This window comes from Martes martes, assembly GCF_963455335.1.
Source record: "Martes martes genome assembly, chromosome: 8".
In the NCBI taxonomy this organism is placed as follows: domain Eukaryota; kingdom Metazoa; phylum Chordata; class Mammalia; order Carnivora; family Mustelidae; genus Martes; species Martes martes.
In genome coordinates, this window is record NC_137895.1 from 79,453,373 (window position 1) to 79,466,283 (window position 12,911).

The 12,911-nt window shown below is 33.2% G+C and overlaps 1 protein-coding gene across 1 annotated transcript in view; it reads right to left on the reverse strand.

The window, feature by feature from the left end:
- The window catches only part of ADAMTS20 (ADAM metallopeptidase with thrombospondin type 1 motif 20), a gene marked incomplete at its 5' end in the record, with an annotated part of 201,711 nt that overhangs the window by 72,206 nt on the left and 116,594 nt on the right, over positions 1-12,911 (reverse strand). The gene's annotated exons all lie outside the window — the stretch shown is intronic.

The window sequence follows — 12,911 nt, forward strand, 5'->3', positions numbered from 1 at the left end:
ACACTGAGATTATGACCTGAGTCTAAACCAAGAGTCAGATGCTCAACTGAGTCACCCAGCACCCTGAGAAAATGCAAATTTCTGCATACCTGTATTATGGGGGCATCTTTGGTAGAAGGCGAATAGGTCATTTCTTAATTCTTTAGAATTATAGAATACATCTCAGTTTTATATATTGCCTTCTCTTATTATGACGTCAGTTACCTGAATGAAATCCTGAAGTTAATACCAGGACTTCAAAATTTTAGTTTCTGAGAAAATAGGCTCCCCCAAAGAATCTGCTTTTTATTATCTTAATCACAGCTAAAATTTTTCCAACCAATTTCTCTTTTAAAAAGTTCTCTAGAGCTTTCCTAAGCATTGAAAAGTACATAAAAAGATTCCCAATGTGTAAGTGAGATTTACTCCCAAGTTTTCTTCATGTTTTGACTTACAAACTATAAAATATTCTCATAGCTTGAGTGCCAAATTTGAAGACAATATTGAATTTCATAAAATGGAAAAAATCTCCAAAGCTCTCAATATATAAACCATAATCTTAAATGACTTACTCTACCATATCTAAATAAAGGGAATAGCTTAACATAACAAAATTGAATATTAGGATGATTTTCCTGTATGAATTATGTGGCAGGAAAAGCAGCTAGACTTTCTACCAAAATATACCCACACATTAAAGATGTTGAAGAATTATGAGAATTCTAAACTTAAGAACAGAAACCACATCTATGTTTACTGAACAAGTAAGTATATGCCATGTAGAATGAAACATGAGAAAATATATACAAAGATCTTTTAAATATGCAATCTGTTTTATATGAATGAGATAGTGAATTTTGTTTTACAAAAATAACACAGAAAGGAAAGCTTCATGTAATAGAGATCTTTCTTCAAAATTTTTGTTGTTGTTCTGATACTACGGGGTGCCCTGTGGATCAACAGAGACAAGGGCATCCTCCTGGATTCATCTAAAATTGAGATCTTGCCAATTTCAGCAAAGTAATGCTGGCATGGAGACAGTAGCCCATATGAGCTACCGTTTTTGAGCCTGGTCCCTAACACTAAAGAAAAGCTTGGGAGTGAGGAAGGAACCATGCCTGATTAATTTCCATACCACTAGGTGTGAAAGTCCTCCAGAAGCCCAGGAATCAACACCAGAGAACTTTCCCTCAGTTGGAAGAATGGGGAGTCTCTCTGGTGGCAGAATAGGGAGTCTTTTTTTATTAATGTAGCTGTATAAATTGACTTTTTATTCTTTCATTCTTCTAAAAATATAGGACATTATCATTTACAGAGCATAATCTACATTTTAATTCTTACACTATTATTGATGGTATCCCAAATAGAATGTTATTAATCATAGAAAATGCTTTCTGGTTCTATCTATCAAATATTGTATTTGGGCTTGTGATCTCTGTCTGTCAAATAAACAAATAAAATCTTAAAAAAAATAAATTCTCAAAGGCTTTTTTCATATTTAGCTTATGTAATTACTGATTATTGTTAATAAATGTATTTATATTTCAAATCTTCATATTAAGAACCAATTAAAATCAATATTTATCCTAAAATAATAATTTCAATTTGCTTAATATCGTTTAGTTTGTTTGCTTTTTTTTTAAAAGATTTTATTTATTTGACAGACAGAGATCACAAGTAGGCAGAAAGGCAGGCAGAGAGAGAGAGAGAGAGAGGAGGAAGCAGGCTCCCCGCTGAGCAGAGAGCCCGATGTGGGGCTCGTTCCCAGGACCCTGGGATCATGACCTGAGCCGAAGGCAGAGGCTTTAACCCACTGAGCCACCCAGGAGCCCCTAGTTTGTTTGCTTTTTCATTGCTTTTGCTTATACTTGGTTCTTTCATACTCGGTCATTAAAATCTTTTCCAGATAGCAAGCAATAGCAGTCCATCTATCAGTATATTGAACAGCAAGCAGTAAGATATATAAAATGTATGCTTTTTAAAAACAATAAAACAAAATATCCACCTTTCAAGTCAGGACAGAGGATATTATGTCCAAAATCTTCCATGTCCCTCTCACAATAGCACCCTTCTCCCCCTTTTTCAGGGACTACTGCAACCCTTAATTTGTATTAATTATATCCTTGCTTTTCTAATTTTAAAATTATGTTGTATCTGTAAGGTTTCAAACTAGAAAGGAAAACCACTATGAATATTATGAAATACGAGCTGTGTCACATGAATTAGTCATTACACAACTGTGGGAAGAGATGAGGAAGGAGAAGTGTAAAAAGGATCAGAAAAAATAACCATGCCTGGTATTAACATATCAGATCTGGCAGGATGTCAGGCAAGTCCAGCTGCTAGAGTGGAAGTACAAAGAGGCTTGGTGGAATATTCAAGGGAAGGTTATTGGCTCCTGGGGCTATTGCTTCATATGTAATATGCATGTAAGTTTCCTCCATATCTACTAGTTGCAACATATAAAATCTTTTTTGAAAATACGTAATATTTCTTATCTCCTGACCCATTCCTATTGTTCTCCATACCAAGTGCTTTAAGACTTTATTTATTTATTTATTTGTCAGAGAGAAAGAGAGAGCACAAGAGTGCATAAGCAGTGGGAACGGCAGGCAGAAGGAGAAGCAGACTCCCCACTGAGCAGGGAGCCTGATGTGGGGCTCGGGACTCCATCCCAGGATTCTGGGATCATGACCTGAGCAGATGTTTAACGGAGCCACCCAGGTGTCCCACAAAGTGCTTTGTAAATATCACTAACACATCATAGTTACTAGGTAAATATCTACTAAGTTTAACAAATGCACAAAGATTATAAATTCAAAAGCTTGATAATGTCAAGTATGGACAAGGATGTGAAACAATTGGAATTCTCATTCAACCACCCTCACAAAACAGATACTCACTAAACCCAAACCTGTGCATACACTAAGATTCAACTTCTGTCTACATATCCACAAGATCTCCATGCAAAAAACACGTGAGAAATATTCTTAACAGCATTATTTTTAAGTTTCAAATTTAAAACAATCCCAAATGCTTGTCAAGTGGAGAATCATGTAAAACATATTTGCATACTCATAAGTCATACAATTGTATGTTCCCACTAGGTTGCAGTGACAAACTACAGTTACAACATGAATCTCACAGACGTAATATTGTGACTCTCAAATTATCTAAGTTCTATTTATATAAAGTTCAAAGTCTGGCAAACATCTATATTTATGTCTGAATAGGTGTTACCCTTGGAGGGGGATAAGGACTATAATGGGGCACATGGGGAATTTCTAGGGTGTTGATAGCCTTGGTTTGGGTGCTGACTACACAGATGTGTTCACTTTGGAAAATTCACTGAACTGTACTTTATTTGGCTGGATATCATATTTCCAAAAAATTTTACTTAAAAAAGTCCAGTTCAAATTAATTTCTCTTATACTAGAGTATAATTTGCTTCAGTAGATCTTGTTTCCGATTGTTCACTGTGTTATCAGCCTTATATACTACTTGGGTTTTTAGCTCCTTGAAGAAAGAGAATTATTGGATAAGTGATAGTAAGCAAAATACATCGAGCTTCTAGATAATGGGCCCTAATGCTAACCACCTTACCTACTGTTCCATTTAACCCTAAAAAAAAAAAAAAAAAAAAATCCTCTTTAGGTAGTCACTGTTTTTATTTCAAGAAAACAAATTCTTAGAAATATTAATTTGCCAAAGTTCCTTCCATGAACTCAAACCTAGGCATTCTACTTCAATATTTACTCCTAACCACAAGATCCAGGATAAACTTAATATGTATATTACACAGGCTTAAGAATTATGATCTCTCTCCAAATTCTTCTGGTAAGTGAAAGCTTACATTTACATTTCTCTTGATAAAATCAAGATTATGCTCCCTTCCATGAGACTAGTTAGCGTAAAATCAGTTTATTCACCATCGAATTGTAGTTTGTAATCCTAGTACTCCAGATTAACTTTTGGACTCATTGTGCAAATGTAATTGATCTCAAAAGCTTCCATGGTGACTTTTCTCAACTTTATTCTCTTGACAATAAAGCTCTTGATAGGATGTTCTCTTGTACATCTTTTTCTTTCATCTCCAAATGCCATTTCACCTCTTGACCAAAAATAGTCCCATCAATACCCCTCCTGGCTGCTTCTACTCAATAATTTGTGTTGTAACTAGAAATATGTAAATAACTGAATGGTCCCTAAAACATCACCCTTAACTTTTAAGTAGAGCCCCCTTTGGACTCCCCAACTCTAGTCTGTCATTTTCAATGTGCTCATACTTTATGAGAATTGCCTAATCATTTTCCTAAAACTCAGTTTAACACCCACTTCAAAAATTTAGTAGTTTATATATTCAGAATTTTTAAATTTTTAAAAAACTCTTAAGCATGATCCTTATTAATCTTCTTTGATATGACCCTGTCATAACTTTTTCAAGTTATTTAAATTTCAGTTAACATACAGCGTAACTTTAATTTCAGGTGTAGAATTTAGTGATTCAACACTTACAACACCCAGTGCTCATCACAAGTGTCCTCCTTAATCCCCATCACCTATTTAACCCATCCCCTACCCACCTTCCCTCTGGTAACCAACAGTTTGTTTTCTATAGTTAAGAGTGTGTCTTGATTTTCCTTTCTCCCCACTTGCCCCATGTTCATTCGCTTTCTTAAATTCCACAGGTGAGTGAAATCATATGGTATTTGTCTTTCTCTGACTGCCCAAGTTATATTTCTAACCTTATGCCCACCCGGTGTCTCTCATAAACCAATCTATTAATCAAAATGAACCACTTTTTCCACTTTTTCTGGCCTCTGGCTTTGCTACAGAATAGTCTTCCACCCCAACTCAAGTTCTGTCCCAAGGCCAATGCAGCCTTCTCCATAAATCCTTTCAAGTTCAGGCAACTGAAGTATACTTTTTCGGACTTTCCATGACATGTTTCTGCCTCATTACTTGTGTGTATATTTAATTTCCCCTGAACCGTGAGTCCTTGGAGGGCAATATGTCATTTTTTTTTGATAATATGTCATTCTTATCTTTAGTTTTCTACCATTCCTAGCCCAGTGCCTGATATAGATAGGCTCTTAATGATCTCGAATGGATCAAAGATTTTTTTTTTTTTGAAGTTCAGTGGCCACCATTGCCTTCATAGTTATTTCCAAAGTCTGAGTTTCCCTGTGTCACAATCGCAAAATATCAAAAATCCGGGAAAATCAAAAGTTCAGAATGGTCTTAGAGGATCACGTTAGAATTCAACTGGTAAAGAATTTATGTGATTTACCAAAAACTTTGCAATATTTCATTTAATTCTCACAAATATATGTATATCATAGTATATGAGACTTATTACAATGGTCATATTACACTCTAATGTGATAAAATACCTTCCTAAACATATTCTACTAGATTTAGGATTGGTGCAGGAATTTAAGAACAATCTTTTAAGAACACCCTTTTCTCAACTTTGTTCTCTTGATAACCAGAAAGCAGATGGTATCTATGAGAATAAATGAGGTAATTCCAATCTCAACTGTTGTTTGGCATTTTAGAGAGGTGACTAAACTTTTATGCCTCATAGGAAACTATGAGGATCTAAGTCACTGTCTTTCAAAAGTCTTTCTCGGAGGTGGCAAGGTGATTCAGGGGAGCACAACAAAATTTCTTAAAAGAATTTGTTTATATTTTATCTAAAATAAGCTTCACCATAGAGGTTTATATGCTAACCTGACACATACCATACCTTAGGCATCCTGACAGAGATCATTACTCTCCCATCCCACTCTGTGTACCAACTGCCATTCATACATGCCCACTTAGGAAGATAAATGGATCGTAAGTATAGACTCAATACTCTAATGAGTGACACAACAAACATTTTTAGTTTTAGGCTCAGTTTTGCTGGTTGTGTTCAAATTATCAAATGAGCTCATGAAGATGAATTGTTCCACTTTTCCATTACAAAAAGGAGGTTTGTTCCAAATTTGATTTTTTCTATGAGTGTAATACCTAATACTTTAAAAAAAAACAGACCCGTAATTTCTCCATTAAAGGAGACACTAAAGAATGGATGGGACAGCAATGATTTTTGGAAACTACTTTTTCTTAGAACATTTTTAAACTCTGGAAGTGTTTCTAGTATTATGTGATTTAGTTACCATCAACAATATGTCAACTATCAAAACTTTCAAATGTGTATTTTGAAAGCTTTGAGGCAAAATTTTGTTTAAATGGCTTCCAAATCTTTCAAAGTCTCATGGAGTTTTAACACTATTTGTTAAAATATATATATAAATATACAAAGTTACACAACACCAAAAAACTAAATAATCTGATTAAAAATGGACAGAGGACCAGAACAGACATTTTTCCAAAGATGACACACAGATGACCAACAGGCATATGAAAAGATGTTCACTAGCACTAGTCATAGTAATCATTTTTCAAAAAAATAAAAAGATCACCTTACATTTATCAAAAAGACAAGAAGTAAGTGTTGGCAAGTGTATGGAGAAAAAGGAACTCTCATCCACTGCTGGTGGGAACGTAAACTGATGAAGCCACTGTGGGAAACAGTTTGGGGGGGCCTCAAGAAATTAAAAAGAGAACTACCATGGGACCTGGTTATCCCACTACTGATATTTATTCCCCCCAAAATGAAAACACTAGTTTGAAAGGTCATATGTACCCATATCTTTGTTGCAGAGTTATTTACAATAACCCATATGTAGAAGCAAACTAAGTGTCCATTGACAGATGGATATAGAAGAGGTGGTATATATACACAAGGGAATATTACTCAGTCATAAAAAGGATGAGATCTTGCCATTTGTGACAACATGGAGGGACCAGATGGGTATCATGCTAAGTAAAATAAGTCAAGGACAAATAATGGTTTCACTTATATGTGGAATCTTAAAAGTGAACTAACAGAAACAGACCTATAAATATGGAGGACAAACTGGTGGTTGCCTGTGGTGGGGAGAGGCAAAATGGGTGAAGAGGCTTCCAGTGATGGGATGAGTAAGTCACAGGAATGATAAGTACAGAGTAGGTAACAGTCAGTAGTACTGAAATAGCACTGTATGGTGTATGGTGCAAAATGGGTGTAGAGGCTCCCAGTTATGGGATGAGTAAGTCACAGGAATGATAAGTACAGAGTAGGTAACAGTCAGTAGTACTGAAATAGCACTGTATGGTGACAGATGGTAGCTATATTCCTGGAGAGCATAGCATAGTGTAGAGAGCTTTAGAATCACTATGTTGTATACCATAAACTAATGTAATATTGTGTGTCAACTATACAGCAATAAAGGAAAATACAGAATCTATTCTAGTAATTTTCAGGAAATGAACATCATGGGAAAATGGAAATTTGTCACACAAGTTTCAATATTTTTCAATATTTTTCAAAATATTTTTCAATATTTTTTTGCATAATTCATAACTGGATTTAAAAATCAGTTACTAACCTACAATAGGAACATCCCATGATAAATTTTCCTATATGGAGGTATGTATTTTCATGTGGTAATTTTTTCAGCTATGTAAGCTAATGAAATGACAAACTGGGATAAACCAGATTTGTAAACTGCTAGGACAATGTTGAACCAAGATTTTCAAAACGAATGAAACACCATCCCAAATTTTAAAAAAAAATTAATTCTAGTCTAATTAACAGTGTACTATTAGTTTCAGGTGTACACTATAGTGATTCAACACTTCCACACCTCACCCAGTGCTCATCACAGCAAGTGCCCTCCTTGGTCCCCATCATCCTACCACTTTTTAAAAATGAGATTACTATCACAGTTCAGTAAGAAATTATTCATTAAAAATATTTCTTATTCTAATTCACATTTGTATGTTTCATAAATCATATATTAGCTTGTAATGTCTAAATATTAAAAAGGGGACATGGTCAAAACATGTTACTGAGAAATGTTATCTATGATCAAGGGATTAGAAATCAACTAACTAGAAAGTGTCAGAGACTCTTTAACAAGCTTAATGCCAAAGTCTTTGCTGTTCCTGTGGTTATATAGAAACTAAAATGGTCTTCTCAGACTGCTGAAAGGTAACAGAAAAACTAGGGTATCTAGATGAGCTAATAATAATGCCTATATATCCTACATAAATAGGATCATCATCGAGTACAGATGATGACCTGAATATGAATAATGAATAACCACATATTCTGAATGAAGCATTATGTCTGGGAAAAGAGAATTACCATAGAACCATGTCCATTTTAATATAGATGTATAAAGAAAAACATGGCATAGCACCATTTCATGTTGAGTGTTTTAGATTTAACATTCTAACTTCATTCAATATAACACACTCACAAGTCTCTTTTAGGATATCATCTGTATATTATCTATTTAATTTTTCCTAGGTTTTACATTTCAAACCTACAAGGCCCATTTGTATCTCCAAAATTATTTTCATTCCATCATATGTCTTGGTCCACATTCTTTTTGGTGAGACATGAAATCCACCTACACAAAGGAGGAAGATGCTGTAATTATGCACAACACTATTCTAGCACAGGGACTTAGAACACCACTCATCTCTTGCTAGGTTAAAATGGAATAGATTCTACCAGTTTAGCCCTTCTAGAAAAATCTACCAGCAGAATTATTGTGTTGTCAAGTACCATCCTCATTACTAATTCTTGGATAATTACAGCCCATTAAGGTCCCAGGGCACAATGCCTAACATGTAGGAAAGGCTCACCTTTGGGAGAGTCAATGACTGTACTGTAGAAAGAGTAACAGATCAATGGAAACATGAGTTTGATACTTACTAATAAGGTATGTGAAACTATGATAAACTAGGAATAGGTTTCCAGCTTTTTACTATGGCTATGTATAACTTTTCCAAACTTAAGAAAATTTATGACTATAAGTAGTTTCACTGAGTTCTACTCTCCACAAAGAACTGACAGTTTCTTGAAAACATTTCCCCACACATTACCTTTCCCCTGGGCTACTCCTGGTGTTAGGAGCAACAGAGGCAGGATCACGTTTCTTCCTGAGTGCATTTCATCCTCAGTGAGAGCTACAGTGGAAGGAGGCTCCCAACCCCCGAGTTCAGCCCTTCAGTGTTCTTTCATTACACAAAACTGTGAAGGTGACAAACTATGGATTTACTGGGTATATGTTGCTACCACATGCTCATTGCTAAAAGAGCTTCTGTTTGTTGCAGTCCATCGTATCATGTGAGAGATTTAGTATAGTGCCTATGTAAATACATTTTAAAAAGAAACACTTTGGGGGAAAGCACTAGAATCTAGAAGATTCAAGTATCAAGCTTTCATTTTTTAAAATGAATCTTCTCATTTTTGGAGGAAAAAAATAATCCTTAATAGAAAAAATATGCTCTTTAATTCTCTGGGATCATCATTAATCCCAGAACACAAATGATTGCATTCTAGGTAGATAATAAAAGTATTTAGGAAAACGAATCAGCTAAATGAGACTTAATGGGAAAATAGAGAAATTATTATAAATTTACTTAAAGAGCATTTGCTAGAACAGTTTGATTACATAAGTAATGTTCCATAGTATATATGAGACAAGAGAAAAATAAAACTTTTACTCACCTTTTAAAGACTATCTTGGTCATGAGGTTTTACCTTACCGATAAGTAAGTTTATATCATAGATTTTTATTGTTTATAAAATACAAATTTTTCTAGTATTTAAAATTGATAGCTAAACAATAGATCTTGTGTTTTTAATCACCAATGTTCCTAATGGATTTAAAAATATAATAGCTTAAATACACAAATTATGAAAACATACACTATTCAGCAATTAAATGTTTAATAAGAAATTAATAGTTAGTTAATTTAAGAAAAATAGCACCAAGAGAAAAGAGGCATTCATTACAATACAGTATCTTTCCAGGGACTTAAAACATTTTAGGTATTGATCCAAGTAGTAAAAATACAACATACATATGAATTATGCAAAGCACAAAGCCACAACACATGTCATTAATAAACAAGGGTTAAAATACAGTCATTTCACATTGACTAATCACAAAAATACAGTCATTAAATTAACAGACATAGGTTAAGTTTTATTTCCTTAATCATGTTTATAAATTGTTACAAGATTTTCCACAAGATGGAGAAAATTTAAATGTATATTTTCAACTTTCTTCCTAGTTACATTTAATGATGTAACACTTTATAATTCTCCTTTAAAATGAAATGTTTGAGATGTCATGTTGTTCATATATGTATATGTATACATATATACACACATTTGTAATTTTCTAACCTAGTAAGTAGGATCTGCTGAAATTAAAGTTACCCTTAAAAGAATATTAATCTGATATGTTAGTAAGAGGTATTCTGAAGTTTGGCTAATATATAGCAACACAAAGAGGTAAAAAGTTATATCTAGTTTTAACAAAAACAAAAAAAAATTCAGATTCCTTAAACCCTTTTAATATAAAAGGCTAATTTAAGGAATAAAATTCTTCATATAGTAACAGAAATCCAGGCACTTTAATATATATGTACTTTATACCTATAAAAAGTGAATAAATAAGTTTGCAAAAACTCTGATATAAACATTGTGATTTTTAAAATTTCACCTTCAATTTATGAAAAAAAAAAAAAAGACATTATAGTTCCTCACTAGTGCAAAGACTGAATTATTCAATGAACTCCTTTCGGAACAGGCATGAGTAAACAATGAAGAATTGTGTACTGCTATGTACTATTTTGTAACTGTGGTCATTTTCTTGGTTATTGGTTTTTGTGAGGCTGAAAAAGTTACCTATGCACAGAACTTTACTGAACATTCAGGTTTTTTTCACTTACAATATCATTTACATACAAAGAGCATGACACAAATATATTGGAATATAGTACTAGACATCTTCCAACACCATGTATAAACATTGTGTGACACTGTACACCTTAAACTTACACAATGTTACATGCCAAGTATATCTCAAAACTGGAAAAAAATATTGTCTAAATACCCTAGTGAATATTTGGAGAAAGTTGATAAACCTTGTAAGGTGTTTAAAAATATTAATTAAAAACACCTAAAATTGACCCCAAATGAATATTTGTAATGCTAAGAGTCTATAACTTTAAGTACATCTTATCCTAGATTTAAAAAGCATCATGATGTTTATTAAATAGAACAGGGGTCAGCAAACTTTTCCTGAAAGGGCCAAATAGTAAATATTTCAGGTTTTAAGAGCTAGTCTCTATTGCAATAATTGTTGTACCAAAAGCAGCCATAGAAAATACTAAAAAAAAAATGTGGATCACTGTGTTCCAATGAAACTTATTTACAAAAATAGACAATTGGCCAGATTTGGTTCATGGGCCATAGTCTGCTCACCCTTGAAATAGAAAATATGATTGAAATAATTTTAGGTATTTCAGTACCTAGCACAAATGCTTAATGCTTTGTGAATTAATGAATTGACAAATGAGTAGGAAAATAAAACTTGGTTGTGCTCAGAAACAAATGTCATTACAATTTAATCCTCTAATTAACTGGTCAGGAGGCTTCTTTCCTAATTGGGACAAAACTCCAAGAAAGCAATCCATAGCCTTATTAAGAACTAGGCTTGCAAACTAGAGCCAGAAAAATTCAAGACAATGTAACAGAGCTAGTAAAGAGAAAGTGAATTTTCAGTGTAAGATGGCTAACAAAAAAAAGGGTATCTTTTTATAGTTGATTCCTACTCAAATCTCTCCAATGAGACTGTAAACTCCATGGGAGTAGGAAATAATTCTTTTTTTTTTTTTTAATTTCTGTATCCCACTGCCTAGAATATACATGATCAATATTTTATTAAGTAAATATGTGAATGCTTTCTATGGCAAAGTATGTTTTTGTTAGTTCCAACAAAGCCATGCAACAATTTAAGATCCTCCTATAAAGTTAAAATTTCCTTTTGTTTTATATTAGTCACACTGACTATAGAGATCATTTCAGCCTGAACTAGAACTTGACTTACTCACCAAACAGCAAGAGTTTGAAACTTAGGTTTACATCACAATATAAAGCTTCGACTTGGGTAAAGCAAACCAAATGCAGGCATCAGCGTTGGTTATAAAGCCAGACTTATAATTATTTTCCAAATAAAGAACTGTTTAACCTTATAAATTATAACTAGACATCCATTTTTCACCTGGAAAAAGTGTACTTGGCTGTTTAGGATTTATAATACCGAAAGTGACCAAAATGCTAATTTCAACATATTTATATATTAATTATTCTTCAAAGCCTGGATATTTGAAATATACTAAATAAATCAGTCATGAACAATACTTATGAATTTTGTCTATGGCTCCAAACAATAAATTAAAACATCCCTAAAACAAAGTAACTCCACACAGTGAAGAAATATTCATATAAATTACTATATAAATATTTTCCATGATGTATGTAACAAACTGTAAACAATTCACTTTAAATTTCTCTATCTTTTAATATTTTCACATTTCTAGACAAAATACTAAGTTTAACAATGGTAAAAAAAAAGTTTTAAAGAATGTTATTTCCTTTAGGATCAGTTACTAGACGTTGACAGACAAAAGCCACATATAGTTATACACTTAAACAAGACACAGCCTTAATTTGCCATTGTAACAAGCACAATGTTAACATTATATACATATGTATACAGTCAAACATTTACAATTAGAGGGCAAGCCAAAGATGTACTGGAGGAAAATATTTCCATTAGAATAGTGCTATGGTTCAATATTCCTTATAAAAAATAAATACATATAAAACTATTATTTATATTACAGTACTTGAAATTGAATGCATTCTTCTTCCAAACTATCAACTTTAATACCACAAGACATGGTGGCCAGTAATCTGCTTAAAACATCAGAAGACAGCGTGTACCACAATTTATAAACAAGCAATTAAAGGG